Source organism: Euprymna scolopes, chromosome 33, assembly GCF_053919585.1.
Source record: "Euprymna scolopes isolate OS-2025 chromosome 33, ASM5391958v1, whole genome shotgun sequence".
Lineage (NCBI taxonomy): Eukaryota > Metazoa > Mollusca > Cephalopoda > Sepiida > Sepiolidae > Euprymna > Euprymna scolopes.
The window spans coordinates 45928423-45955384 of NC_136514.1; the positions used below are offsets into that span (position 1 = coordinate 45928423).

General features: G+C 33.1%; 1 protein-coding gene across 1 annotated transcript in view; it reads right to left on the reverse strand.

The window, feature by feature from the left end:
- The window catches only part of LOC145258206 (uncharacterized), a 151890-nt gene extending 141501 nt beyond the window's left edge, over positions 1 to 10389 (reverse strand). Inside the window, exon 1 of the mRNA XM_080116140.1 lies at positions 10123 to 10389. The gene's annotated coding sequence lies outside the window, so the exon portion shown is untranslated. The remainder of the gene's footprint in view (positions 1 to 10122) is intronic.
- Between the last annotated feature and the right edge of the window lie 16573 nt (positions 10390 to 26962).

Here is a 26962-nt window from a genome sequence, read left to right on the forward strand (position 1 = left end):
TGTGTATATGTATATGTATGCGCATGCAAGTGTGCCTTGCATTTCATGTTTTTGTGTGTTGATATATATATATATATATATATATATATATATATATATATATATATATACATATTCAATATATCTGCATTTGTTTTGTGTATCTATTTTCAGCATTTACTTCAGCAGTGCTTGTCTAATACTCGCGATGAATTGTCGTATATATTTTCTAAACTCACTTTATATATATATATATATATATATATATATATATATATATATATATATATTAAATAAAAAATTACAAATAAATTTACCAAAATGATCCAAGATGGTAAAATTAAAGTATATTATAAATATTAAAGAATTAATATTTATAAAGTTATCTCAGCCAGAAGTAAAAGCTCGATAAAACCAAATAGGAGATATAGCTCATAATACGAGCAAACAGTTAATAAAACATGTTAAAAAAACACTTTGAAAAAGAGTTAAAAACATATTTAATCTGAAAAGGAAACACTAGATAAGTGGATAGTCCTTACTTGATAACAAAAAAGTGAAGCAGAGAGAATATGGTGAAAAAAAATGATATATTTGGATTTTACCGTCACTGAATTATTTATCTTCCACCACACTATCCATTCACGTGTAATCACTTTTTTTCACCATATTCCCACTGCTTCACTTTTTTGTTATCAAGTAAGATCTTTGACTTACTTGTTGTTTCATCGAATACTTTTGAATGCAAAATCCGATCCCGCATTTTGCTAATTCCTACCCTCTGGTAAGAAGGAAAGTATTTCTTCGAAACTCCGCGGATTAAGGACTATCCACTTATCTAGTTTTTCCTTTTCAGATTAAATATGTTTTTAACTCTTTGTCGAAGTGTTATAACATGTTTTATTAACTGTTTGCTCGTATATATATATATATATATATATATATATATATATATATATATATAACGAATATTCAAGAAAGAATCACAAGAATCGCAATTATAGTAATAAATGAAAAAATAAGAAGTATTAAACAATGTTTTAGCAAACAAAATTCGCAAAAAACAATACACACACACACACATATATATATATATGTATATATATGTATATATATATATATATATATATATATATATATATATATATATATATAGTCAGTTTTCTTCCTGTTCATTAATCTGGCTCTTTCTCCTCGTCCGATGAGAAGCATTACGCTTCGAAATACCATGGTATAAAATGGTCTTTTTATTTTGCTTATTTATCTGATGATTAACTGTGTTTTTATTCAACTTTCAGCTATCTTTTTATCCCTCTTACTTATATATATATATATATATATATATAAATCTATCTACACATATATACACATATATGTACACACAGACATATATATATACACATATACATATATATATATATATATATATATATACTACACATGACACACTCCTAGCACTAGTACCAACTCGAAAACAATATCAGCGGCAAACAGAACAAGCAGCAAAATCCCACCCCACCCTGTAAAGATCTCTAGATGCCGTAAATCCTTCTACTCGAATAGTATTTTCCCTACTGACTGCTTCATATTGGATTTCTTTCCCGAACCCCTGCTTCCTTGACTGTACTAACATGCAGAAAATAATGTGTAATGTGAACGGACATCTCGCTGCCCTAAATTGTATCCCTTCAAACCCTGGCCCAAATAGTAGCTCCTAATTAATAAGGAGTCAAATATCAATAAATAAATATATGCTATAAAAGTACCTTCCAGTCTGCACGTATTTAGGTACTGTTTATGTTATAACTGAAGATGAACTGACGCTGCAACGTATATATAGAATATTGTTTCGATTTTGCTTTGATTGTGTTTTCCAAACAATGTCTCAAATTTGATGCTATAAGTTTAGGAATTCTTAAGAGAAACTTCATTTAATACAATCTTGTTTATAAATTAAATTTACTACTAATGTGAAATATTGTTAATCTCGAACAGTACGTCTTTCCCTATACCATGTATACTAACACCTTTCATAATGTTTCAAGGCATCTATGATATAAGAGGCTCATTATGTAATTAATATGATGAAGAGAATGATAACGACTGAGATTCATTTTAATTTTCCAGAAGTGTTTTTTCATCATCTTTGTCTCCTTCCTCATAAAACTAATTTAAACTAAGTATAATTCAGATTAAGGTTAAGTTAACCTTAGGAACCGCAGCAACTGTTCTCAGATTAATTATAGATATAATTTTGTGCGTAAATTTTTTAGTATTTACTTCAACGGCTCTTAATACATAGGTAGATCTAGGTTGCAAGGTATGAAAATATATACGGCAATTAAGCTACACAGAATATTCCGTGTTTCATTCTCGGGAGAACTCGTTAGGCGTATGCGAAAGGTTGTGGTGGTCGCGCGCATGCTATTGAGTTTTTGTTAGCAAATCAGCTTTCTAGTTGCCACGAAGCCTCACGAATTCTCATGAGAATGAAAGGCGAAATATTCTGTGTATCTTAATTGCCATTTATATTTTCATAACTTATTACTTATATATATATATATATATATATATATATATATATATACATATATATATATATATATATATATATATATATATATATATATATATGCGCGCGTGTGTGTTTAGAAGGAGATAGCCGTGTCTGTATGTGTATACATATCATAAAACTCTTTTTTATGGATGCAATAACACTGGAAAATAAATAATAAATATGTCAATCGGATCGAGACTTGTTGTTTTTTTTTCTAATCGATAAGAAATAAAGGAAAAAACGTATCAATCACACCACGTGGAACGATCGCCGAAGAGAACAACGTTTATACGCAATTAGAGAACCCGCTAAATTAATACGAGAAACCAAAATAGCATTTGAGAATCAGACAGAGTTACAAGTCAAATAAATAGTTGTGTTTGTGTGTACGGTCGTGCATCGTTTTACAACAATGCAGGCGCGTGCGATAAGAGAATCGTAAAATATAAAAATTATGAGTGTATTTTGAATGACGATAACCAGAAATAGAAATTAAGAAACAGAAGAAACGAAAGTTAAATTGAAAGTTTCAGACCTATTTCTTAGATAACAATAATAATTTCTTTCTTTACCTTTCTATGTGAATAAAACTAATTAAAACTTCCACGAGCAAAGATATTTTTAAGGACTGTATTTAAAGTTAGAGACTGCATTTAAAGTTAGAATTACATTTACAATTAGCATTATATTTAAAGTTATAATTATTTGAATTTTTCGAACTACTGTGTTACATTTTCACAACGTTTCGGTCGTTGGAATCTCCGACCTTCATCAGGCGTATCTTGTCGAACTCAGGAATATTTCTGTCGAAGTCGGAAATGTGGACGGAATTTGGAGAAGGTTGGAGGTTAGAGCATTGTGAAAATGCCACTCAAGATGGAAGGAGCAGTCCGAAGAATCCAAATAATTCAAATAAACAATCCTAATTCCCCCCTCAAAAAAAAAAATCAGAAACGTACATTGAAATTCATAAGCACTTATGTGATTTAATTATTTTTTAATGCTACAAAGTGCAAGGTTAACAATCTGCCAATGTGCGTGGATCGTGGATACACAGGCAAGAGATTTTAATTCAGTAATGGTCGATACATGACACCGTTCATCTATTTTATGCTAGAAAACCTGGATTAATGATCGATTTTATGAACCGTAAAAAAGAGATTTATTTTATCAAGGGAGAGTTTTAAGTAGACCCATCCGCAGCAGGCACAGAATTCTCGTCTCGTTTATGTTTTCCTTTAGTCCCTGCATTCTATGAATGACTTGTTTGACGAAAAAAGGAAGAATTGCTATCCATATAAAACTTATTAATCAAGATTCCCCCACTCCCTCTGAAAACTTGAATTTGTCTAGAAGTGAAGAACCTTATTTTTTCCTTCTTCCTTATTGACCAGTCATATATGTTATAGCATTTCTTCCTATCTTTTTTTTTTTTGACTCTTTCTTTTAAACCAGCCCCGAGCGAAGTCTTACAAAGCACGTTAGAACTTGCGAAAGTAGAACTATGTACAGAACGTTCGGTGTTCTTGCGGCGCCTATGCATCGAATATAACACACATTCCTACACTAGACTGCCCTCTGGGCGATGCTATTTTTACCTGTTAAGTATCATGTTTTTACGCTCCTTACTTATACGAACTTCATGACTGAAGCGATTTCCATAAAAACATTCAATAAACTTATAACAGTTGCTTTTATATTCGTGAACCTGGTTCTTTTTATACTAATAAATAAGAACCCAATACGATACAAATCCACACAACGGTGATAGACGGTGAGGTTTTTAATCGATCTATAAAATAATTGAAAATGATGAATGGGTAAAATTCGATTATTTAAGACGACACTAAAGAAATATATTTACATTAGACTTGAACATGACCATCGCGTAGTCTGCAAGGAATTAAATGCCATAAATAATACATCCTCGGAGAGAGGCATATATAACAGCCGAAACGTGGTCGAAATATAAACATTAGTCTTTCACAATACACTGCAGAAAAAATAATTTGTAAAGTACCGTCGCCGTGTTCTGACATGGAAGATGGAAGAATATGTGACATTTAACCACAGACACACACATATGTATACACACATACACACATATACATACATATTTGAGGTCATGCGACTTTTAGTTTCGGTTTTAGTTTAGAAAATATGGAGATAGGCAGACAAACAAACTTAGTGCCTTTTATATATTAGATTAAGAAAAAGTAAATGAAAACGTGTTAAATATGATTTAAAAATTATCACTGTAAACAATCAATGCACGCAAATAATGTGGAAGAGGACATCGATTGGAACATCGATTGGAACATCGTCGAAACAGCATATAAATATCACCCCCCCCAAAAAAAAAAAACATAATTCATATGAATGAAAGAATAGATGTATGTATTCGTGAAAATATTAAATTAATTAATACTTAAACTACTGGTCACATAACGCTGCAATTAACAGGTAATAGTATCCATACACTCAGAATGGTTTATAACGTGTTAAATCTTTGTTAGGGTTTATGATACGATAGCTTAAACATTAGAAGATGTCGCTGGAACGATAAATGTCTTGGTTTCGATTCTAACTAATGAATGAGTTGAAATGTAAAAATGCCATTTAAACTTATTGATATATTTGTACTACTTTGCGCAAGCGTAAATTCATTTATAGTTGAACTTAGTTTAATTTTTTAAGATTTCTAGGTATCAGCCGATAGCTTAAACATTAGGAAAGGTCGCTGAAGCGATAGATGTCATGGTTTCGATTCTAGCTAATGGCACCCAAGTATTTTTAAAGATCTATTTAAATCAGAATTATATATATATATATATATATATATATATATATATATATATATATAAAGAGAGAGAGGGGCAGAAAGAAAATGAGAAAGATATAAGGAGATACAGAAATAGCGAGAGAAATTCTATCCAACAGATAATTTACTCTATAATAAGAAATAAGAAGTCTGCATGAATTAAAATATATTTAAGCGTATTTTACGACCAGCCGGGGACTGGTGCGCTTTCTCCACTAGTCTACTAATAAAATCTATTTTTAACATGTTAACATTTGTTAATAAAGATATGGCGATATTATTAGTATTGAAATATGTTTATTGTATAAAAAATAATAAATATTTAGTATATTAAAATGCATGTACAGTATATAGAATAGCCTTGACAGAAAACAAGAGAGTGTAACAACGCAAACACGTTGGAAGTATAATAAACCATCATCAATAACAAATGACAGAAACACACACATATATATATATATATATATATATATATATATTCGTTTTTAATTTCAACAACTGAAGCGAGGGCCTATTATTGTTCATCTACCTGCAAATAATAATCTCCATTACACTGGACTCCTTTAATTACGATTGGTTATTTTTATTTTAATGTTGAACTCTGTATGAACTATCCGTACGAGCAATTTTCCATATTTATATTCTTCTTAATAAAAGAGCACTAATATAATAATTAAATTAAGCAAAATAATTGAAAATAAGATCTCATTCAATATTACCTAGTGCAATAGTCGAAGCAAGGTGTACAGTGAATATTCTAATTCACGTGCAATACCGAACCATATGCATATCCAGATCAGGGGAGTTGCCATACAGTACAGAATATCTAAGAATGGTCAAACTTCTGACACTGACTAACCATCGCTAAACGTAGGTGACCTAATGATAACCGATGTATCAAAGTGACTGTGTTAGAAAAAAACTTAATTTCATTCTAATACCTATTAATATTTAGAAGAAATAGGTAGTGTGCAATTTAAGCGAGTTCTTACATAAGAAATCCATAGTCTATGAAGAAACAAGAAACTAAGGAATAGTTAACCGTTAGGAATAATGTAATGCGTGTAGAAGTAGCTCCCTACAATTTGGCACTTGGTGTTGGAACGAAAATACAAGTTATACCAGTCTAGAAAAGTGTCCCTTTCTTTGAGCGAAGACGCAACGCTTTGATAATAGCCAATATCAGGACGGCTCATCGCTTATGTACAAGGAAGTGTGCTTTTTTCACATGAAAGTGAAAGTAAAAATGAAAGTGAAAGTGAAACTAATCCACGTCTGATGTCGATTTTATTTCGCAGTTTTAACCGAAAAGAAAAATAAATATAACAAAAGTAAAAATACACAACATTTTCATAAAACTACGTGGGACGATATTTTTTTTTTTTTTTTTTTTTTTTTACAAAGGCATCACCACATTATCAAGGCCCAGAGGCCACTCAAGGATAAGGGTTAAAGAGTGTACAGTAGAAATTGGTCAATATAGTAATCATTAGTAATGAAAATTTGGTAAATTTAATAACTTATATGGAACGGCTCATCAAGAACTTATTTACTTTAGACTTGAACACAACCATATTGTAGTCAGCCGGAAAGCAGGAAAACGGAAGACAATTCCACAGGCGTGCAGTTCTAAGAAAGAAGCTTTGTTCATGGAATCTACGTTTAGGTTTAGGCACAGATAAAGAGTGGGGGAAATTATTGATAGTGTTTACAGCTAGACGAGTGTTTCTTGTGAAAGTTTGGCGAGGGGGGACCATAGATTGAAGCTCAGTTGAACACTTTCCATGAAAATAACGATACATCAGAGACAAACTCGCAACATCTCTTCTGTGAGATAGAGGTTGCAAGGAGGAGAAAAGGACATCTCCTACGAGGCTACGAAGTCTATTTTGAACTCTATCAAGGCAGGACAAGTCCTTTCTAGCAGCTCCTGCCCAGATGTGGCAACAGTATTCCATCCTTGGACGTACCTGGCTCTTATATAGGTAGAGAATAGCATCAGCAGTGAGATATCTACTGGATCGATAGAAAGATCCCACCATTTTTCCAGCGGCCTTGGCAACAGATTTGATATACGTGTTCCATTTAAGATCAGGAGTAATGGTCAAGCCCAGAAGCTTGTCAAAACTTGAGGCCTCCTGAAGACGAGAGCCATTCATTTCAATTGATGACAAATGTGGATTAGAATGTTGATGATGTAAAGAGAAAAGCTTGGTTTTAGATGCATTAAAAGTAACCAGCCACTTCTTTCCCCATTGTACTACGTGCTCAAGATCAGAGGAGAGAGAATTGGAGAGAACTTGGTCGTTTACTGTCTTAGATGTGGTACCATAAATGGTAGTGTCGTCAGCATAAATGTCTACAAATGATGTAAGGATATGATTTGGAAGATCATTAATGTAGATCAAGAAAAGAGTCGGGCCCAGGATGGATCCCTGAGGGACACCGGCATTAATACTGTGAGCTTCTGATTTTTGCCCCTCAACTACTACTCTTATGAACCTATCAGAAAGAAATGATTTAATAATTGAGAAGACTTTTCCAGCTATACCATAGCTAGCGATCTTATGAAGTAAACCTTTATGCCATACCCTATCAAAGGCTTTAGATATGTCAAGAGCAATTGCCCTAGAAAGATTGCCACCGTCGAGAGATTTGCTAATCCTATGCGATATAACTGTAAGGATATTTGTTCATCAACTACAGAAATGAATATATATATATATATATATATATATATATATGCATATATATTCATTTCTGTAGTTGATATATATATATATATGTGTGTGTATATATATATATATGTGTGTGTGTGTGTAATCTTTTTCAATTCCAATAGCATAAAGTCTTTACAACTTTTCAATACGTTCGTCACCGCTATTCGACATAGTACGTTTAAGTTGTACTTCATTAAAAATATTAATAAAAAGAATGCATACTCTGGCTTTAGAATGTTCACTAACCATATATCTATATATCTAGCTTGCTAGCTTGCTAGCAATATCTCTCTCTCTCTCTCTTTCTCTCTCTCTCTCTCTCTCTATATATATATATATATAAATCTCACATGTATGTTTAAATGTATGTATGTATGCATGTATGTATGTATGTATGTACGTACATATGTGAATCTGCCTAAAACTTTCGACGGATTTTCACGAGATTGGTATTCTTATGAAGCCTGACCCTTCGGACGACAAATATCGAAACATTGGCTAAAAACAATAATGCCTTCAACTTCAACAAGGCAATTTTCTACAGGAGGGGTCGCTTTTTTCGCCGATATTTTCGAAAGTCATCCCCTCTTTTCGATTGATTAGCCACGTCTGGTTTGGCGATGGACGCAACGGCAAAGACGTCATGTTTCCCCTCCCCCCTTTCTTTTCCTCCTTCGCTTTACGCGTTCGAGCCTGCCTGCCTATTACCACTTTTTATTTTTTGCTCAACACACACCTTCAAACACCCTAGCAACCAGGCTAGTATATATATATATATATATATATATATATATATATATATATATATATATATAAAGAGTGATAATGAATTTATGAATTTCTAATATATATTTTTATATAAACATGAGCTTATTTCCGCAGTTTTGTAACTTTCGCTTCAATTGCTTGTTTTGTTTTTTTGGGTTTTTTTTTTTTTGTTCTCACAAACTATAGGCGATGTTGTTGAAAAGGAGTACATGGTTGATGTTTCCTGGCTCGGAATCTACCAATCAAATTTATTTATTTATAAACTTTGAAGTAATAAAACATATTTTAGTATTAAACAGCAGGTGTGTTTATGTCATATCTGGCAACATTTTTTTATAAAAAAAAAATAAATAAATAGTTAAATACAGAAAAATTATCTCTCGCAAATGTACAATATATCAGAAGATGAGACGGAAAAAATAAGCTGAAACATATAAACCCTGAAAAGTATGTACGCTATTTTTGTTTTCGGTAAAAGAGAAAGTTTCTAGGGAATATTAACTCCGTGGATGTTCCCAAGTTACCTGTCTCACTTTGTCACGCGAGAAGAATACTACGCCAAGCATTGTCAAAATTGCAAGTATATAAACTAGGCTAAACGTCGGTCAACTTCGGTGACCTATCGCGGACCGGTGTGTCATCGTTATTATGACGTATATAAAAGCGATAGTCAGGAATAAAAAAAAGTAAATTGTACGCAATAATATTCAACTTTCTCCTGACACTAAAGTCTCTATTTAATAGAGTACATAAATAAAGGTTGCCGACTGCCATAAAAGTCTGGGCTGAAAGTACAGCGATTGAAACATTGCTAAACCAATGTAGGGAAAGCGCCCGGAAACTTGTAAATAATTAAACTAATTATCTGTCCCATCGGTTTGAGCTGAGTTAGACTTAATTTCGGTTTTTAAGGCGAGGAAAATTTAGTTCCACAAAAAGGTCACTGAATAAGGACAAAACTTTTTTTTTTAAATTGGCTCAGTCTAGAAGGATTTTTCACTGATTGAGAACAGAAGAAATAAAGCGTAGTATCACAACAGATGCTACAATTTGATCCTAGACAAACGCTCAGGTGTGGTTCATCCAAAATGTATCGCCCCCCTTTAAAAAACCACAAAAATAACAAATAGCAAGGTTGATCATTACAATAGTCCGAAGAAAACGCAAAGCAAAATAAATGCAGATTAATCGTAAAAAATAGGCGTGATCTTTGTTATTGTCAACTATATGGAAAGGTAATAACGATAATGAAAACGATCGAAATGTCTTGCACTTACCTGATTGAGATGCGTGATTCGACTACGGGTAAACAGCGACTCTCCATCAAAGTCCCGGCGGGTTTTATATAAATGCAAGTTTGGAGGACGACTCCATTGGTCAATGGGATCGACCACGTCATACGGATTCCGATACCATTTTTTTCTTTCTTTTTTTTTTTCGACAGTCCCTCCCACCGTTGCGCGCACTTTGTCTCAGCACCTCCCTACATCCCGCCCTGTTTGATTCTATTTCGTTATCACTCTCTTCATCTTTTCCGCATGTTTGTTTTCTTATTTTTATCTTCTTATCCGATTTTGCCACCCACTCTTCTTTCTATCGTTCTCTCCCTCTTTTTCTCCATCTTTCTTTCAACTTTTTATCTCCTTCACGTTTATTGTGTTATTGCTGAATATCCCACTATTTCGCGGGTGTTCTTTTCGCGTATTTTTCCTTTCTCTCCATCCTCGTCTCTTTTTCCACGTCTCTCTTTCTCTCTCTCTCTCTATCCATCGATTTACGCCACCCCTTCTTTCTATTAATCTTTTTCGTCTTTGTTTTGTCATATTCCCTCTCTCGCATCTTCTCTCTCTCTCTCGTTCTCTCTCTCTCTTTTCATATCGCCCTTCTTGTAGACGCAGTCACACCTTTTCGTATTTTCTTTTCACATTTTCGCATGCGTGCTCTGTATCTATCCCCGTTTCATTTTCTCTCTATCTTTTTTCTGTTTTCTTTTTTGCATTCTTTCATCCTCCTTTCTCATTCTCTTCCCCCTCTCTATGTCTTATCCATTCTCTGTGAAGACCCTCCCACAGTTCCACGCATTTTCTTTCCGTGCACCGCCCCCTCTTCTCTCTGTCCCCCTTTCTTTTAATAACACATTCACGTTTTCATTTCCTTTTTTTTTGCCGCCTTTGCAAATGTTTTAGCACTTTCTATCGGCCCACCCCCATTACCTTTCTCTCTCTCTTTGTTCTTTCATTTTTCTTATTCTCTCTTTCTCTATCTCACTCTCGTTTTTTTCTCTTATCCGCCTCCCTCCACTCTCTCTCTCTCTCTCTCTCTCTCTCTCTCTCTCTCTCTCTCTCTTTATCTCTCCTCAGATTTTTTTTTTTTTTTAAATATCTTTCTTGTCTCTTTTAATTATCTTCCAAACATTTCATTTCGATTTTTGCTTGCGGAGCTTCTCAATCTTCATCCGCTTTCTTTCGTCGCATCTTTCCACGCATCTCTTTTTATCGCACGCACCCCTTCCTCCACACACACGCACATACACAGGCAAAAACTCCGTTTTTCTCTGTTTATTATTTTTTAATTATTTTTATTTTTCTCTCATTTTATTCATACAGTATATTTTCTTCCTAATCTTATTCACGGCTGCACTTCCTTGATTTTTTTCCTTTTCTATAATACATTTCCCCACACTTGGACACACGATCTATCTATCTATCTATCTATCTATCTACTCGATTCTTTCCTGCCTTGTCATCTGCCTTTTTCTTCTCTACCTTTTAACGGCTATCTTCTACTCTCTCCCACCTTACTTTCGGCCATCCTCTCTCTCCCACACTTTATTTTAAATGTTCGCTGATCACTTTATCACTCCGCCTCTCCATCCTCCTTCTTCCACGAGGTATTTCCTCATACTACCGCTCATCCAGTCTCACTTAGTATCTGCAATCTATCCACTCCCCCTATTTTGATTAATTAAAGATAAAAAAACATATCTATTGTTTTTTTACATCCTTAATACTTTTTTTTTTAATTTTAACTCGTCTTTATTATTTACTGTGTTCCTCTCCTATTTGTTTGTTTTTATACACGTTTTATACACATTTTATACACGTTTTATACACGTTTTATACACATTTTATACACTTAGTAAATGCTTTTATTATCATATATTGGTTTCTTTACTTACTTGTACAATTCTTTCATCCATTTTTCTTTTTTATTTTCTTTCTGTGTCCCTTAGTGTAAGTATCTGTATGTGCCGCCTTACTCTCTATTTCTTTTAATTTTTATGTTTCTCTCTTTTTATACGCGGCTATTTATTTCTACATAATGCCCTTTTCTCTTCCCGTCAACCTTTTCCCCACAGAAGAGACGTTGCGAGCCTGTCTCTACTTTATCTTATTCTTTTATAAATAGTGCTCGTCTGAGCTTTAATCTATAGTCACCTCTCGCCAAACTTTCACGAAAAACACTCCTCTAGCCAAAACCACTATCAATAATTTCCCACACTCTTTATCTGTGCCTAAACCTAAATGTAGATTCCATGAACAAAGCTTCTTTTTAAAAACTGCACGTCTGTGGAACTCGTTTCCGTTTTCCTGCTTTCCAACTAACTACAATTTGATTGTCTTCAAGTCCAATGTAAACAAGTTCTTGATGAACCGTTCCACTAAGTAATCCAATTCACAAAATTCCCACTGCTTATATTTACTACACAGTAATCACATTGACTAATGCATAGCCATTAACCCTTATCCTCAAATGGAATCTGGGCCTTGATAAGTTGTGATTCCTATGTAAAAGAAAGATAAAAAAAAATGGTTCCCTTGCTTTTGGGTTTTTTTCTTTATGATTCCCCGTTCTTTTTCTTTACATCTTTCTTAACCATTTCTCTTGAAGTTTTCCTTTTTCTATTTTATTTCTTTATACAGTCGCTGTTCAGTTAGCTTCCTTCGATAAGAGAGTTCGATGCATGGCCGACCTTTGAATGTAAAAAAAAGACACCCTTCCCTTAAAACGGACACGCTGGATCAGAACACGTAATTTAAAAAAGTCGCCTCTAATTTAGAAGGATTTCAACCCCATTGACCGCTAACATAAATGTATAAGAAAGATTTTGGTCTTAACAATGTATACTTCATCCATTAATAAATATATCTTTATTTACAAACAGCCATCATCTTTTCCCGCCATCCCTCTTTTTGCCCATAATTTATTCTTTTCCTTTTCTTTTCTTTCGTTTATTTTTCCTTTCATTTTATGTTCGTTTTGTTTCTCGTCGTGATTTTAAGTTCGTCTCTACGTTTCTGTCCGTTTTTTTTTTGTTGTTTCTTTTTATAATCCTTTCTTTATTAGACAAGTGCCTCCGTCTTTTCTACAGGTACTATTATTGCACGTGTTCCTCGAAATTGATTGATCTATTCTCTGCGTTCTTTGTTCCAGCTAGTTTGACTCGTTGGTCACGATGTCTCCTTCAATTCACTGTTTTAATACAATATTGTAATACAGCTTTCTATTCCAGCTTCTTTCCAAGTACTGCACTGCCGTGGAACTCTTTTTTTCTGTTGTTTTCCTTTTACCTAGAGCCTTGGTCTTTTCAGGACAATAGTCATATAAACTCCTTACATCAAGTGACTTCGTGTCTTGTCTCTAGTGAGTTCCATAAAATGTGTATACACTTCCGCCTTTTTGTTAATGCTACATTGATTTTTGGTTGTTTATTCTGTTACTTACTATTAGTTTTGAGACGGTTAATCGGAATCGGAATGGAGAATCTGAAAAATCTGGACTTTTTTCTAGTATCGAAATCAGTATCGGAATCAGTATCGGAATCGGAAAAATGTGAGCCAATTTTATGATGCCAAAAGGCGATTCCTTTATGTGTTTTATTTGACTTTTTTTAAAAATAAAATCTTTCACTGCTTAAAACGGAATAACAAATATTTATTGATTTCCAAATTACCTGTAAATTTGAAATCTATAGATAACCACCACCACCACCACCACCACCACCACCTGTGTGTTTTTACGTTTGCGGAAATATATGAGCATTTTACATGTGTTTTTAGCAAATTTTTAGTTAAATATTTAGAGATTTATGAATTATTGAAATGAGAATCAATAATTGTATTGGAATCGGAAATTTAGTACGCAATTACTAGTTGTATCGGAATCTGGAAAAAATATCGGAATCGTCCCATCCTTTCTTGCTATATATTGTTTTTGTTTCCTTCTGCCTTTCATGTTTTGCCTTGGCCATTTGGTTATTTCATCGATTCGTTTAATCTCATCTTTCTGTCTTTTTCCCTTAGCTTCTTTTAAAGAGTATATGTTTTTATTTATATATACTGCAATGGATCTTTTTCTCTTTTTTTCTAATAATTTTATTCACTTATTTCTTTTTCTATTTAATATGATTTATTCATTTTTTTTTTAATTGATATATAGAAAAGGAAAAACAGGTGCAAATTTTATTTTAATAAAAATATTTATTTATTAAAATTAATATTTTATTCAAATTTTCGAGCACTAAACTATTTTCGTCAGGAAATACAGCCAGTTTTTATTTCTCCTTTCGTATCATGCTGGATGGAAAAGCCTGGTACGTTATCAAAGGTTGGACATTGAAGATGTATGAAATTTAAATGTCTGATTACATTGTGAAGCTCCAGTCGTACGCATGGGTTCAAATACTAGGAAATCAACTGTTTAAGAAACAACTGGTATCCAGAATTAAAATTTAACGATTGAAAAGACCAGACAAATGCAAAATTTTGAATTTTATTTTAATAAATAGATACGTTTAGTAAAACAAATTTTATCGTGCCTGGTCTATTTAATTATAAAATTTCAAATTCTGAATATCAAATAGATGTTTTATTATTTATTTTGTTTATTCCTCTTTTTCTGTTGTTAGTTTAAAAATCGATGTTTGCATTGTTTCTTTCTGTTTATCTTCCATTTCTAAAAATTCCTTTTATTTCTTGTCTTATTTAGCTTTTTCTACATAAAATTTATTATTCTCTTTCTTAATTCCTTTTGTTCCCATTTATGTCGGCCCTGTCGGTGGGGCATTAGAATACGCCGACTCCCCCCCCTGCAGAGGGTAAAAGTCCCTCAATGGGGGTCCTGGATATGACCTTAAACTATATCCAGTGGTGAGGCCGCAGCTTGTGGGCTTTGGGGAGTGTGAAGCCACCCTTTAATTACCATTGCTCCCAGGTCCACTCTGACCCAGAGTGGTAGTACCTGTTAGGGCCCCAACTATGGATTAAATAGAAACCGACGTGAAAACAACAAATATATTCTATTAAAAAAATATTTTCTTCAAAATCTTTGGATTCGGCATTAAATAACCCGAAAAGGGTCGATATGCCGTAAAACAACCAACCAACCAACCCATTTATGTCATTTGATGTCCTTCATTTTGACTTTTAGTTTAAATTCTTCTATTGGAAGTTTCATTATATTTTACCCTTTCTTTAATGATCCTATACACTTCATTCTTTTAACATTATACTGTAATTCCTTTTTTTTTAACATTATACAGTAATTTCTTTTTTTAACATTATACAGTAATTCCTTTTTTTAAACATTATACAGTAATTTCTTTTTTTTAACATTATACAGTAATTTCTTTTTTAACATTATACAGTAATTTCTTTTTTTTAACATTATACAGTAATTTCTTTTTTTAACATTATACAGTAATTTCTTTTTTTTAACATTATACAGTAATTTCTTTTTTTAACATTATACAGTAATTTCTTTTTTTTTAACATTATACAGTAATTTCTCCTTTTTATCTTAATGATAAGTGTTGATTTCCTTATGTCTTTTTTTTTAACTAGCAATCCGCCCGGCATTGCCCGGTCGCAATACACGCTTAAATATGATATTTTGATTAATGCATATTTCGTATTTATTATTCTATTTTATTGGACCCAACATATAGTAATGATTTAAAAAGTTTTTTTTTTTTTTTTAATGACACGTGTGACACCTCCGAGAATCGAAATCAAAACATTTTGCTTACGATTTACTTTGTCTTTTCACATTAATATCTGATCTATGAAGATATCTTGTCTGCAAGACTAAAAATTAAAACATGAATCAATGGCTATTACGTTACGCATGCATGTTAGTAATGCAAATGTCTGGCAAATTCAATTTTTTTCACACTTTTGCGAAGATTTTTATCGGCTAAAACCCAAATATAATGTTTCGCATGCGTTCGAATATCCTCTATATTAAGTTTCAGGTTTGTAGACTAAAAACTGATAGCGGAATTTTGTAGGCCACATTTTTTAAGCAAATATCTATCCGGATATAAAAATGTTTATAGAAAGAGACTTATGTTTACTATAAACATTTTTACGCAAATATTACGCAATTATAAATCATGTAGAATATCTGCATGAATATAATTGCACGTAATAGTTAACCAAATATGATCATCTCATAAGAAAACCGAAAAAAAAATAATAGGAATGAATTTAAATGAGTGTTTAAAAGAATATGCAAATTAGCAGATGAATGCAATTCAACAACATCTTATATATAACAAAGTTGTATTTTCTTTTATTATATAAATCGCACCTGCCTGTTAGTGGGTGTATGTATGTATGTATGTCTGCTTTGGGGTGGAGAGGGCTCCTGTAAGCCGTGGTGAAGGCAACCTTTCTAGGAGAAGCAAATCTCTGATTAAAAAAAAAACAATAAAACGGGAGACAAGTACCCGCATTAAGCTGGTTTGCAGTTTAACTTATTGCTGGCTATCTTGCTCTTGCTTGTTGCTGGATCTCAACATTTTGAACCGAGAGAGAGACTTAGCTGTCGTACAAAGCTAAGACTCTGTAACATCATCTGTGTATAGATACTCCCTCAGGGATTTGTCTATAAAAATGGTCCAGTGGCGAGAGAAGTCATTTTTGGGCTCGTGGACTTTAAGTGTCTGAGGGAGTGGCACTCGTCTGACAAGACGTTGCAATCATCATGTCTGCTACAAACTTTCGACAGAATCAACAGATTTACACGAGATCGGTATCGCTTTGAGGCAACAAATATCGAAGAATTGGACAAAAACATTAATTCCTTCACCCTCAACTAAGCACTTTTCTATAGGGAGGGGTTCTTTTTTTCGCTGATATTTTCAAAGTGTTCACCCTTTTCGATTGTCTAGCCTTAATTTAAACCAACGTCAGTTCCGGTTTGGCGATGAGCGCAACAGCTAAAACGTCACGGTTTTTTCACTTTCTATTCCTTCCACGCGAGACAGCCTGCTTGCCTACGACCATTTTTCTTTGCGCTCGCTTGCGCAAGCAACACTCTTACTCACATCTCCACTTTATTTTCTGCATTCGCATCACAGGTTCGAGCCTGCCTGCGTACTACAACTATTTATTTATTTATTTATTTTTCTCTACGCACACCTACAAACACCTGGAAAACGGCAAGCAATAATAATGATAAATAAAAAAAGGTGTTTAATGCACACAAAAACAAATTATAAGAGAAGAGACGTTGCGAGCCTGTCGTTGTTTTGTCGTTGTTTCCATGGCAGGTGTTCGTCTGAGCTCCAACCTCGGGTCCCCCCGTCGCCAATCTTTTACGAAGGGCACCCGTCTGGCTGAGGCCACTGTTAATAAGTTTCCCCACTCTTTATCTGTGCCTAAATCAAAACGTAGATTCCATGAACAAAACCTGTGGAACTGTTCCGTTTGCCTGTTTCCCCCCTGACTACAACTTGGATGTCTTCAAGTACAACATAAACAAATTCCTGATAAACCGCCCCCTTAAGTAAGACACTTGATCAGATCTCCATTACTAACGATTACTACGATATTGTCCCATTGATTACTGTACACGCAATAACCCTTATCCCCGAGTGGCTTCCGGGCCTTGATAAGTGGTGAGTACCACGTAAAAAATGTATAGATACATCTATTACTCTCACGTCTCTCGCTTGGTAATTAAAAAGGCATTATTTTAGCGTTTCTTTGTTAATTCCTACAATTTCTATTTTAATTTATATGATAATAGATTTAATATACTGTGTGACTATCCTTATATATTTATTTTCAAGTATAACTTTTTTTAGCTGGGGATGGGACATCATACCAGATGCCCGACATACACCCGCTATCCCATGCATTACAACAGATACATATTTCTCAGATTATAACCGTCATGTTACGTGTAATCATTAGAATATATCTTGCAGTTGTTTTACTTAGTATATTTGCTAGGTGGTTTTGAAACTTCTTTTTATTTAATTATACTTACTGAAATGATAGAGATCTTCATACAATTCAGGTTTCTTTTTATGTCGTACATAAGGCCTTGGTATTTCGTTGTATTTCCCTTTCAACTCTGTTTAACTCAGCATTATTGAGGACACTGACTTCTACAGGGGTTTCTTCTTTCTGTCTCTTGTCCTATAGCACTGTTTCAGGTTTAACAATTTCGTTTTCTGTGTACGTAGCTGTATAAATTGTATTGTCATAGGGGATGGTGGATGTTTTGTTTTTGGAAAACTCCTTTTTATTTTGTGCATATTTTTCGTAGACTTACTGCTGGTTTTGATAGTCGACGTCAAGTGGAGATATATTTATAATGAACGAACATATTATTTTCTGAGAAACGCTTTCAAATTTGGTGCTAAGTCATCCCCATATAGATACTCTACGAGGTGCCTTCAATAAGTTTCTAGACTTATTTGTACAGGTATTTAAAAGTATCGTAGACACTTGAAACTTCAGTCTGTTATTGCTATACCTCTTGTGAGATGACTGACTAATTTTTATGATCTCAGATTCTAATAAACCACTACAGCAGAAATTTGAATACATCCTACGCAAGCTCAATTGTCATAGCTGGTAAATTTCATAAATTCTAACTAGACATGCGAGAAGGCTGATGTACAAAAAAAAAAAAACAAAGGTATAAACTCGGTAAAAATTCCACAGAAACGTATAGAGTAATTCAGACTGATTTGGGGACCATCCTGGATGAACTGAGCATCGGTTCTGAGTGGCATAAGAGATTCAAAGAAGGCAGATAATACGTGAGGGATGATGAGAGGTGTAGGAGGAGTAAGGAAGTTAGAACACCAGAAGTAATGGGCCAAATAAAGATATTCATAGATAAGAACTGCTGTCCGTCGAGACAATAAGTGCACAGTTTTATATTAGTGAACGAACCGTACACACAATTATTTGCGAGGAACTGAAAATGCGGAAGATTTGCGCGAAGTGTGTTCCATGGGTACTGCATTCTTGTCACAGACTATTTGACCAAGATGGGCATCAAGATAATTCCTCGACCTCCCTTTACCCCAAACCTTGCTCCCTTTGACTTTTGCTCATTACCTTAGAGGCTGCCGTTATGAGACAATTGAGGGGATGAAAGAGGCTGCGACGAGGGTCATTTCTCGCTCACACAAGAGAACTTCCATGAAACCGTCACGAAGTTGTTGGAACGGTACAACAAGTGCATTAAGATTACTTTGACGTGACTAGAGTTGCATGCGTGTACTATCAATAAAGTGGCCAAACGAAAAAATCATGAAACTTATATAAGGCGTCTCGTAGCTCACTCGAGATCATATTAAAATATAAATATCTAAAAGTTTCTAATTATCTTTTTTGTAGTTTTCATGTTTTAACCAGTCATGAAAAAAATACAGTAAACGTAATCCTAATTAAATATAATGCAGTTGAACCTCGGGACACGGCATTAAAATTTAGTAACAAAATGAAGTACAGTATATAATACACATGCATATAAGCAAATAACATTAACAATAACAACGTAAAGCGGGGAAAATACAGTAACCAAGGGCTGTAAAAAAACATCGTATTCCACATCGTAACCAGAAAAAATATATCCTTGGGCCACAGTATGCCAAGGTTCTATTGTAATATTATTATATTACTTATAAATAAATAATAGGTCCTGGATATGACCTTAAACTATATCCAATGGTGAGGCCCCAGCTTGCAGACCTTAGGGAGTGTGGAACCACCCTTTAATTGCTATTGCTCCCATGTCCATTCTGACCTGGAGTGGTAATACCTGCTAGGGTCCCGACAATGGGTTAAATAGAAACCGACTTGCAAAAAACAAATATATTCTATTAAAAAACTGTTCTTTAAAATCACCGCATTCGGCATTAAATAACCTGAAAAGGGTTGATATGCCGTAAAACAAAAACAAGCAACCAAATAAATAATAATTTATATCTTTGCATACTCTTTTATTCCGTTTCTATTGTTTATTTCTGTCTTTATGTTTAGCTGTCATATATAATGGGACCAGTAGTTAGATGCAAATGAATGAATATTACAATAATTTGTTAACTATAACCTACTCGAGGTCATACTAAAATTGTATATCTTTTCGGTGTTAATTTTTCTATCTGGTAGCTTATGTTTTGGCAAATTGTACAAACAGACAGTAAGCAATCATAAATATTTAACAGATTAGCTAATATATTTCCGTGTTTGCTATCATTTCTATCATATCTAAAAATGTTATCTTCGTTTCTGTCTTTATCTTCCAGGTTTCTTCTTTTTTTATTCTTTTTCCCCATTTTTTCGCTTTCCCTCAACTTTTTTTTCTTTTCTAGTCTTTCTTTTTACCTTTTTGCACTTTCTATTTTCCTTTCTTTAATCTATCTATCTTTTTATTTATCTATCTATCTATCTATCTCATATATATATATATATATATATATATATATATATACGTAACTACCTACCTACCTATCTATCTATCTAGTAAATAAAAGAAACTTTATATATATATTATTCCTTAATTGGAATTTTTTATTTTGAGATGAGCATTTTTATGTTAATTTTATTTTTATTTCGGACTATTAGTCTCATCTTTTTATTAGTTGTTGTTTTGTTTGTTTTTATTGGTTTCACAACGTTTCGGCCAACTTCCTCTGGCCTTCGTCAGGTGGTAACCGCGACGGATAGGAACTTCGAATCTCCTAACTGCATTCTCAGCCATCACTCTCATCCGTAGTTGTCGTCGTCTCACCACATTTTTGACCAATTACCTCTGGCACGCTTTTGGGTGGGATTGAAACCGCTATCTTCAGACAATGTTCATCTGGAACCGTAGAGATTCAACGTCTCTATCAACTGCGCCACGGGCCCCGAAGGGCGATCAAGGTTGGATTCTTTGATCTTATAAATCCACATTTATTTATTATCTGATCTTCCATAGTCGGGTCCGTACATAAAATCACAGTAGGTTTTTAGATATGACAGGGGCGCGGACGAAATGAATGTTCGTGTTTAAAAGACAATTTTCCAATGATACTTGATATTTTCAATTTAAACTTAAATTCAAACCATTATCACTGCACAAGCAGTAATCTTAGGCAAATAAAATCAACAGTAAGTTCTTTGATATCACAAGGGCGTGTTTGAAATTAAGGCACAATTGCAACATGGTATTTAACCTTTCCATTTTTAACTTTTATTAAGCACACTATATATAAAAATAATTTTCTAAAATCAACAGTAGGTTCTCTACAGTGCAATGTAGACTAATATATATTGTGAACTTAATCACTGCGAGAGGCACATTGGGCTCTGTTCCCAATTAGAGCAGGCAATTTATCGATTTGATTGAAAAATGAGCTATTTCACCAATTTCGATTACAATAAAAATATAGGAGTGTGAAAAATTCGGTGGACATAATTCAATCCCTGGCAACTATGGGTCATCCTGCTAGTTCTACAATAAATGCAGGGATAGGTCTTTTATTTATAAGTTTCATCCATTTACCTCGCCCGATTGTACATCTCGCTGCCACCCATAATCTTTTTTTTTCTGTATTTTCCTTGTGTGAAGTCACGTACACGTATTTAGTTTCGTACTAGTTATTGTTGTGGCTCGTGTATATGTATGTGTTTTGTTTGTTTTTACTTATTGTTTTATTGATTTATTTATGCCATTGTTATTTAGCTTTAGTTTTTTCCCCTACGTAATTCGTTACTGATTTATTTGCCTTATTTCTCATTGTTTCATCTTTAAATATTAATTATACTTTACCCAGTTCAAAAAGTGAGAGTAAAAATTTGAGAAATAATGCATTCGATGAATACATGTTTTAACATGTATTCATCGAATGCATTATTTCTCAAATTTTTACTCTCAATTTTTTTATTTGTTTTTTTTTTTTTTTGCTTCTTTCTTATTTTATAATATCGTTTCGTTTATACGTACGCGTGTTCTTATGAGTCTATCTTCTGCAGATTTCACACAAAATTATATGTCTGGTAGTGTTCTTAGATATGTTTTGTTTAGAAATTCATCCCGGTAAGTATGGAAAATCGAAAAACGTCGATCATGAAAACGGGCCTTTTTTCTTATAGATAAAAGGTAATAGTTTTTACAGGGAAATATTTTACATTGCATCAGTAAAGATGATAATAAAATCTCAGCAATTCATTTTTTCTTTAATAGATCAATTTACGATAAAAGAAGAGGTGCAATTCAAAATCGCATATTTTAAAACTAAACATTACTCAATAGTGACTTTTCCAGGGCATTTATATATCAGCTTACGTGATAGTTTAAAAAAAAATAGACGGAATTTGATGAACGATATTATAATTATTATTTTTATTGTTACTTTTTGCGACTTAGTCCGTAGGGAAAATTATTCCTCGTAATATATAACATTCAATAGAAGATTGATTCTACAATAAAGAACGTAATCTGCATTAATTAAAATTAAAATGGTTAAGCGTCTTGTACGACTGGACAACGCCGGGCGTCCAACTAGTAAATTTTCATTATATATATATATATATATATATATATATATATATATATATATACTAGCTGTACCCTGTCACGCGTTGCAGTGGCTCAATTTGGTGTAATGGGAAACTTTAATAAAAGAGAAAATGCATGTTTCTTATATTAGTACAGCAATCCACTTTAAAAAGTGAAAAAGAAGGCGAAACTGAAAAAAATGGTACTCTTGCAGAATTTGATCTGGATCCTCGAGAGTTTCTGTCAATCATTCATGTTTTGGACTTGACCAACAATCAGTGGATGAAGCCGAACGGAGCAAAAATGTTGAAACGCTAAATGCTTTTTTTTTTGTTGTTTTAAAAAATGTGATTTAGTAATTAATATTTGGTTGATGGTGAGGGGAGGGGGTTACTATACACAGATTCGAAAAAGTCGTGTAAAAACAAATAAATGAAAGCAAAGGTAAGGTAATTTACGTTTCTACCTAATTGGATAATTGTTTAGTGTTTTTATGTAATGTAAAATGTTTAATTGGCTCAAAAAACAGAAATGGTCGCGAATTCTGTTGAATACGTTAAGTTTGGGAAAGTAAGTTGAAAACTAAAAACTATACAAAACAGTGTCTGAAACTCACCGAACATATGTTACCATGACATAGGCTGCCATAATCGGTAGGTTTCTGACAGTATTTTGTATAGTTTTTTTAGTTTTAACTCACTTTCTCTAACTTAAAGTAATCAACAGTGTCCACCACCATTTGTAGCTTTCAAATACACCAATAAACACTGTTTTTCGAGCCGACTAAACGTTACATTAAATGAAAAGGGTTTATATTACTAAACACAGATACAAAGAAGTTGTCAAAAAATAAATATATAACAAATAAATGTTATCAAAGGCAAGAAAAGTAAGTGTTCTACCTAACTGGATAAGATTTTAGTGTTTTTATGTAATGTATAATCGGTTCAAAAACATTCAATGTTTATCGGTATATCTGAAAAATACAAATTGCGGCAGACTGTATCGAACACGTTAAGTTCGGGGAAATTTTGGGAAAATGAGTTTAAACTAAAAAACTATACAAAATACTGTTAGGAACTCACTCAATATATGTTACCATGATGTAGGCTGGCATATAATCGGTGGTTTTAAACTTTTGCTCGATACAGGTGACGACTTTTAAAAATCCCTTTTAGTGATAACCTGGTTTGAGGATATTTGTACAACTAAACGGCAAATCTGCTCAAAAAACTCCGGTATTATTTTACTTTAAGGCCTGTTTCACGTTCATATATAACGAAATATTTTATTGTAGATTTCGGTGTGCTAAAAACGAATCTGCAAACCGTTTACGTAGCAAAAAAAAAGTTTTCATGACATTCATGAAATTACTTTTTCGAAAAGTGAGTGATCACTTTTCAATGTGAATTTAACTTAGAATGAGCACCCACTTTCTGGTCACCTGAGAGAGGGGCATTTTTCTGTTTCTTGGCTAAAAAGTTTTTTGTTTGATTTCTTTTGCATGGTAATAACCCCTGAAATCTGGGACTATTTTCCATTTAACAGCCGTAGCCTTCGTTTACACTATGCGTAAGCATAAACGAAAGCTGTTTAGCCAATAAACATGGGAAAAAATCCCCTCTCTCTCAGGTGGCTAGAAAGTGGGTGCTCATTTTAAGTTAAATTTACATGGAAAAGTGATCGCCACTTTTTCGAAAAAGTAATTTCTTCATATAAAAACTATTTTTTTGCGACGGAAACGGTTTGCAGATTCGTTTTTAGCACACCAAAATCTACAAAGAAAATTGTGTTATTTACGAACGTGAGACGCACAGCCCTTAATGGAAAATTATATCAAAAATCCGGGGGAAAATAGTTTTCAATAAAAACAGCAAATGAATTCGATAGAAAAAAATGGATGCTATTTTTTTTTCTTTCTGTGTGTTTCTTGGCTAAAAAGTCTTTTTGTTTGATTTCTTTTGCATGGTATTAACCCCTGAACTCTGGGACTATTTTCCATTTCACAGACGTAGCCTTTGTTTATGCTATGCGTGAGCATAAACGAAAACTGTTAAATATGCATTCGCGTACCAAACTGCCTTGTCAAAAAAACCTTTAAGCCAATAAACACGAAAATAAATGTCCCTTCCTCAGGTGGCCAGAAAGTGGGTGCTCATTTTAAGTTAAATTTAGATGGAAAAGTGATCACCCACTTTTCGGAAAAAAAAAATTCTTCGGATCATGAAAACTATTTTGGTACTCATTGGGCTTTGAGTTCCATTGCGACCCGCAGAATTATTTAATGGCCGTTCCCTTAGTGCCCCCTAGTCAAGGCTAACGCATGCGCACGTAACATTTTTTATTCATTTACTTACGTGGTGGAGTTTCTATACTGATAGGTTTTTTGACTGGATTATGAAAAAAAATTGAAAAAAAAAATCATTTCAACATTTGAAAGGGGTACTCACTTTTTAGTTACCACGTTCTGGTAAAATGGTCACTTTTTATTTATTTATTTTTTTTTTCTAAATAAGGAAGTGTCTTCGGGAGATATAAAATGGTCGCATGTTGACGAAGCAATGTATCGGGACGCATACGGGATTAAAAATTATTGGTAAATTTTTAGATTAGGTCCACCTCCACCGCCTCAATTTTCTTTTAAATGACGACTTGAAATGGTTTTCGACTATGCTGAATACGAAAATCGCATCGAAATTTTGCAGAAATAAGTAGTTATCAAGATATAAAAAGTTGTATTATGCATTGTAATCTTTGGCGGCATCTTTTTTACGTGTGTGTGTGTGTTTATGGCGCGTGTGCATGTAAAAAGATGGCCGCCGAAGAATACAAGGCATAATACAACTATTTATTTCCGCAAGATTTCAATGCAATTTGCGTGTTCAGCATACTCGGAAACCTATAAATGTCGTCATTGAAAGGAAAATTGTGGAGGTGGACCTAATCTAAAAAAATACCAAATTATTAAACATTTCTCCAGCATGTTAGTGAAATTTATAATACTTTTAAAAAAATTAAAAAGAAACAAAAAAGTTTTGAAAAAAAACTCACCTTTCACAAAAACAATTTAAAAAAAAAAACACAAACTGACTAAATAAGTAAAAAAAAAATAATTAAAAATTTCGAAACTTTATTTTCATGAAAACAATTAAAAAAAAGTCCTGTTCTCTCTATTTTTTTTCTTTGAGAAACAAATATATTTCTGACTTACAAATGCGGTAGAGACTCATTATTTTTACTTTCTATGGTTTTGATATACCGCGTTTTTATTGCTTACAAAATGGGTGACTGATTTATCAGAACGTTGTAACTAAAAAGTGAGCACCACTTTCAAATGTCGAAATAATGATTTCTTTTTTACATTTTTTTTTAATAATCTGTTTAATTCAACGTCGCCTTTCGCACTTTTACAAACATTTTTTTAAAAAAAGTAACTAAACCATTTATTGATAATTTGTCACGTGTACAAACATTTATTTATTTACGTAGGCTTAACTCCTTTCATGAATAAGAAAAGTTTTACTCTTTAAGAATAATAAAAAGAAAAAGTTACTGAACATTTATAAACGGACTTCTTTTCATGAAAGCCAGAGGAATGGTTGGCCGAAAATTCGTGAAACAACAACTAATAAAGATGAGAATAATAGTCCGCAATAAATAAAAATGGTGATAATGCAGAGAGCGATCCGCGCTATTTTTTAAATCATATTTCCACGTTTAAATAACGTTTTATGATGTTTTTTTTTATTTATTCAGTTGTAAGGTTAAAGTACAGAATAGGTACAAAACATCCTTACCTCCCCATGTTAAGAATGACTTTTTAAATAATAACATTATTTCAGCACGGATCACTCTCTGCATGAGTAATCTTATATAGAACAACAAAAAAAAACTCAAAAGCAAGCAACAAACTTCTTTTTTTTGGCCTTATATAATAAAGAAAAGATGTGTAAATTAAAAAATTTGGAAGATAAACAAATGGGTTATCTTTCAGATGCAAGGTTCATTGTTAACTTGCGGTTTTAACGATGTAAGATTCCGTTGTACGGAAGACCAAATCGGCCAAAATGTCTATGATGTTTTTATTGGCGCTTTTCTTCGTATTTTTAATAACATTTTTTGCACCATTTACAAGTTCTTTTTACAAATAATTTTTTTAATATTGTAATAGTAAAATAAAGATACATTTATTAATTATACGGAATAAGTATCTCGTAATGTTTTCACACGAGATTTTTTTCCTGTTGATTTCTCTTTTTTTTAATATTAAAATTGATTTAAAGTGATTTTCAAGCCTTTAACATGACGGAGTTTATAATGATAACC